Source organism: Arachis hypogaea, chromosome 12 (assembly GCF_003086295.3).
Source record: "Arachis hypogaea cultivar Tifrunner chromosome 12, arahy.Tifrunner.gnm2.J5K5, whole genome shotgun sequence".
Lineage (NCBI taxonomy): Eukaryota > Viridiplantae > Streptophyta > Magnoliopsida > Fabales > Fabaceae > Arachis > Arachis hypogaea.
Window position 1 is genome coordinate 81,067,198 of NC_092047.1, and position 5,938 is coordinate 81,073,135.

A 5,938-nucleotide genomic window follows, 5' to 3' on the forward strand; every position below is an offset into this window, starting at 1 on the left:
ACTATCAGTGAAACAGAGCTTCAGTCATATGAGCGGGACTTATAGCTTTTTGCCTCTTGAATAGTTTTGGCATCTCACTTTATCCATTGAGGTTCAGAATGATTGGCATCTATAGGAACTTCAGATTTCGAATAGTGTTATTGACTCTCCTAGTTCAGTATGATGATTCTTGAACACAGCTTCTTTATGAGTCTTGGCCGTGGCCCTAAGCACTTTGTTTTCCAGTATTACCATCGGATACATAAATGCCACAGACACATAATTGGGTGAACCTTTTCAGATTGTGACTCAGCTTTGCTAAAGTCCCCAATTAGAGGTGTCCAGGGTTCTTAAGCACACTCTTTTTTTTTGCTTTGGACCTTGACTTTAACCGCTCAGTCTCAAGTTTTCACTTGACACCTACACGCCACAAGCACATGGTTAGGGACAGCTTGGTTTAGCCGCTTAGACCAGGATTTTATTCCTTTAGGCCCTCCTATCCACTGATGCTCAAAGCCTTGGGATCCTTTTTATTTGCCCTTGCCTTTTGGTTTTAAGGGTTATTGGCTTTTTCTGCTTGCTTTTTCTTTTTCTTTCTATTTTTTTTTTTCGCCTATTTTTTTCTCTTTCTTTTTTTTTTTTCTGCAAGCTTTGTTTTTTTTTTTTTGCTGCTTTTTCTTGCTTCAAGAATCATTTTTATGATTTTTCAGATTATCAAATAACATGTCTCCTAGTCATCATTCTTTCAAGAGCTAACATATTTAACATTCTTAAACAACAACTTCAAAAGACATATGCACTGTTCAAGCATACATTCAGAAAACAAGAAGCATTGTCACCACATCAATATAATTAAGCTAAGTTCAAGGATAAATTCGAAACTCATGTACTTCTTGTTCTTTTGAATTAAAACATTTTTCTTTTAAGAGAGGTGATGGATTCATAGGACATTCATATCTTTAAGACAAAGTTACTAACTACTAATGATCATGTAATGGGGACACAAACATAGATAAGCACATAGAAAACGAAAAACAGAAGTAAGAAGAACAAGGAATGAATCCACCTTAGTGATGGTGGCGTTTCCTTCTTGAGGAACCAATGATGTCCTTGAGCTCTTCCTTGTCTTTGTTGCTCCTCCCTCATTGCCTTTTGATCTTCTCTTATTTCATGCAGCATGATGGAGTGCTCTTGATGTTCCACCCTTAGTTGTCCCATATTGGAACTCAATTCTCCTAGGGAGGTGTTGATTTGCTCCCAATAATTTTGTGGAGGAAAGTGCATTTGAGGCATCTCAGGGATCTCATGGAAATGAGCTTCTTGCGCCTCTTGAGCTCCATGACTGGGCTCTCTTGCTTGCTCCATCTTTTTCTTAGTGATGGGCTTGTCCTCTTTGATGAGGATATCTCCCTCTATGTCAATCCCAGCTGAATTGCATAGGTGGCAAATGAGGTGAGGGAAGGCTAACCTTGCCATAGTGGAGGACTTGTCAGCCACCTTGTAGAGTTCTTGAGGTATAATCTCATGAACTTCCACCTCTTCTCCAATCATGATGCTATGGATCATGATGGCCCGGTCTATAGTAACTTCAGACCGGTTGCTAGTGGGAATGATTGAGCATTGAATAAACTCCAACCATCCTCTAGCTATAGGCTTGAGGTCCAATCTTCTTAGTTGAACCGGCTTGCCTTTGGAGTCAATCTTCCATTAAGCTCCTTCTACACATATGTCCATAAGGACTTGGTCCAACCTTTGATCAAAGTTGACTCTCCTTGTGTAGGGGCGTGCGTTCTCTTCCATGTATGGCAAGTTGAACGCCAACCTCACATTCTCCGGACTAAAATCTAAGTATTTCCCCCGAACCATTGTAACATAGTTCTTTGGATCCGGGTTCTTACTTTGATCATGGTTCTTGGTGATCCATGCATTGGCATAGAAATCTTGAACCATTAGGATGCCGACTTGTTGGATGGGATTTGTTAGAACTTCCCAACCTCTTCTTTGAATTTCATGTCGGATCTCCGGATACTCATTTCTTTTGAGTTTAAAAGGGACCTCAGGGATCACCTTTTTCTTGGCCACAACATCATAGAAGTGGTCTTGATGGGCTTTGGAGATGAACCTTTCCATCTCCCATGACTCGGATGTGGAAGCTTTTGTCTTCCCTTTCCCTCTTCTAGAGGATTCTCCGGTCTTAGATGCCATCAATGGTAATGGAAAAACAAAAAAGCTATGCTTTTACCACACCAAACTTAGAATATTGCTCGCCCTCGAGCAATAAACAAAAGAATAGAAGAAGAAGAAGAAGAAATATGGAGAGGGAGAGGGAGATGAGGTTTTGGCCAAGAGTAGTGTAGAGGGGTGTGTTGTGTGGATTTGATGAAGAATGGAGGTCTTTATATAGGGAAGGGAGGTGGGGTATTGTTTCGGCCATATGGGTGGGTTTGGGTGGGAAATTGGTTTTGAATTTTGAAGGTAGGTGGAGTTTATGAGGTAGGTTTATGGGGAAGAGAGATTGAGGTGATTGGTGAGGGGTTTTTAGGGAAGAGTGTTTGTGGGGTTGTGTGAAAGAGAGTGGTGAGAAGAAGTGAGTGGAGGTAGGTGGGGATCCTGTGGGGTCCACAGATCCTGAGTGGATCCTGTGGGGTCCACAGATCCTAAGGTGTCAAGGCATTTACATCCCTGCACCATTAGGCATGTAAAAATGCCTTTGTACCCAACTCTGGGCGTTCAGCGCCAGGTTGGTGGTCATTTTGGGCGTTCAACGCCCATCTGTGTGCCATTTCTGGCGTTGAACGCCAGAACCATGCCTGTTCTGGCGTTCAGCGCCCAGAAGCTGCCCATTTTGGGCGTTCAGCGCCAGAACCATGCTTTGTTCTGGCGCTGAACGCCAGACAGATGCTCCTCTAGGGTGTAATTTTTCTTCTGCTGTTTTTTTTATTCCGTTTTCAATTTTTCTATTTATTTTGTGACTCCACATGATCATGAACCTAAGAAAACATGAAAAACAATAAAAATAAGAATTAGATAAACATTGGGTTGCCTCCCAACAAGCGCTTCTTTAATGTCAATAGCTTGACAGTGGGCTCTCATGGAGCCTCACAGATGTGCAGAGCTTTGTTGAGACTCTCCAACACCAAACTTAGAGTTTGGATATGGGAGTTCAACATCAAACTTAGAGTTTGGTTGTGGCCTCCCAACACCAAACTTAGAGTTTGACTGTGGGGGCTCTGGTTGACTCTGCTTTGAGAGAAGCTTTTGCCGCTTCCTCTCCATGGTTGCAGAGGGAGATCCTTGAGTTTTGAATACAAGGGAGTTCTCATTCCATTGAAGGACTATTTCACCTCTGTCAACATCAATCACAGCTCTTGCTGTGGCCAGGAAAGGCCTTCCTAGGATGATGGATTCATCCTCTTTCTTTCTAGTATCCAGGACTATGAAATCAGTAGGTATGTAAAGGCCCTCAACCTTTACTAATACATCTTCTACTTGTCCATAAGCCTGTTTTCTTGAGCTGTCTGCCATCTCCAGTGAGATTTTAGCAGCTTGCACCCCATAGATTCCCAGTTTCTCTATTACAGAGAGGGGCATGAGGTTTATTCCTGAACCAAGGTCACACAAAGCCTTAAAGATCATGGTGCCTATGGTGCAGGGTATTATGAACTTTCCAGGATCCTGTCTCTTCCGAGGTAATGTCAGTTGATCCAGATCACTTAGTTCATTGATGAACAAGGGAGGTTCAACTTCCCAAGTATCAATGCCAAATAATTTGGCATTCAGCTTCATGATTGCACCAAGAAACTTGGCAGTTTGCTCTTCAGTGACATCCTCATTCTCTTCAGAAGAGGAATACTCATCAGAGCTCATGAAGGGCATAAGGAGGTTCAATGGAATCTCTATGGTCTCTAGATGAGCCTCAGAGTCCTTTGGTTCCTCAGAGGGAAGCTCCTTATTGATCACTGGACGTCCCAGGAGGTCTTCCTCCTTGGGATTCACGTCCTCTCCTCTCCTCACAGGTTCGGCCATGGCGCTTATGTCAATGGCCTTGCACTCTCCTTTTGGGTTCTCTTCTGTATTGCTTGGGAGAGTACTAGGAGGGATTTCAGTGATCCTTTTACTCAGATGGCCCACTTGTGCCTCCAAATTTCTAATTGAAGACCTTGTTTCATTCATGAAACTTACAGTGGCCTTAGATAGATCAGAGACTAGATTTGCTAAATTAGAAGCATTTTGTTCAGAGTTCTCTGTCTGTTGCTGAGTTGATGATGGAAAAGGTTTGCTATTGCTAAACCTGTTTCTTCCACCATTATTAAAGCCTTGTTGGGGCTTTTGATCCTTCCATGAGAAATTTGGATGATTTCTCCATGTTGAGTTATAGGTGTTTCCATAAGGTTCACCTAAGTAATTTACCTCTGCTATTGCAGGGTTCTCAGGATCATAAGCTTCTTCTTCAGAAGATGCCTCTTGAGTACTGTTGGATGCAGCTTGCATTCCATGCAGACTCTGAGAAATCATATTGACTTGCTGAGTCAATATTTTATTCTGAGCCAATATGGCATTCAGAGTATCAACCTCAAGAACTCCCTTCTTCATAGGCGTCCCATTACTCACAGGATTCCTTTCAGAAGTGTACATGAACTGGTTATTAGCAACCATATCAATGAGTTCTTGAGCTTCTGCAGGCGTTTTCTTTAGGTGAATGGATCCACCTGCAGAAGTGTCCAGTGACATCTTTGATAGCTCAGATAAACCATCATAGAATATATCCAGGATGGTCCATTCTGAAAGCATGTCAGAAGGATACTTTTTGGTCAACTGTTTGTATCTTTCCCAAGCTTCATAGAGGGATTCACCTTCTTTCTGTCTGAAGGTTTGAACATCAGCTCTAAGCTTGCTCAACTTTTGAGGAGGAAAGTACTTGGCTAAGAAAGCCGTGACCAGCTTATCCCAAGAGTTCAGGCTGTCTTTAGGTTGAGAATTCAACCATAATCTAGCTCTGTCTCTTACAGCAAAAGGGAAAAGCATGAGCCTGTAGACTTCAGGATCTACTCCATTAGTCTTAACAGTATCACATATCTGCAAGAATTCAGTTAAGAACTGAAAAGGATCTTCAGATGGAAGTCCATGAAACTTGCAGTTCTGCTGCATCAGAGAAACTAATTGAGGTTTCAGCTCAAAGTTGTTTGCTCCAATGGCAGGAATGGAGATGCTTCTTCCATGTAAATTGGAATTAGGTGCAGTGAAGTCACCAAGCATCTTCCTTACATTATTATTATTTTCGGCTGCCATCTCCTCTTCCTGTTTGAAAATTTCTGAAAGGTTATCTCTGGATTGTTGTATTTTAGCTTCTCTTAATTTTCTCTTCAGAGTCCTTTCCGGTTCTGGATCTGCTTCCACAAGAATGTTCTTATCCTTGCTCCTGCTCATATGACAAAGAAGAAGGCACAGAAAAATAATAATAATAATAGAGATCCTTTATACCATAATATAGGGATCCCTTTGTGAGTGGAAGAAAAGAGGGGGAGACAAAGAATGTGATGTAAAGGAAGAAACACAACTGTACGGATGGAAGAGATGTGAGATGAGATGTTAGGATATGAATGAATAAATAGAATAGGATGGGGGAGGGATAATTTTCGAAAATTATTTTCAAAAAGAGTTAGTGATTTTTGAAAAATGTTTTTTTTTTAAAAAAATGTTGGAAATTTTCGAAAAAAATTTTTTAAAATTTAAAAATAAAAATAATTAGTTAATAAAAAAAGAAATTTTTGAAAAAGAGGGAAGATATTTTCAAAAATTAGAGAGAGAGAGAGAGAGTTAGTTAGGTAGTTTTGAAAAAGTTAAGAAACAAACAAAAAGTTATTTAGTTAGTTGAAACAAATTTTGAAAAGATAGGAAGTTAGGAGGTTAGGAAAGATATTTTGAAAAGATATTTTTGAAAAAGATAAGATGAGAAGAT

General features: G+C 40.8%; 1 non-coding gene across 1 annotated transcript; it reads left to right on the forward strand.

The window, feature by feature from the left end:
- Positions 1 to 4,764: 4,764 nt before the first annotated feature.
- Positions 4,765 to 4,872, forward strand: LOC112731591 (small nucleolar RNA R71). The gene has a single exon (XR_003167364.1). It is a non-coding gene; the product is annotated as a small nucleolar RNA R71 (small nucleolar RNA).
- Positions 4,873 to 5,938: the final 1,066 nt, after the last annotated feature.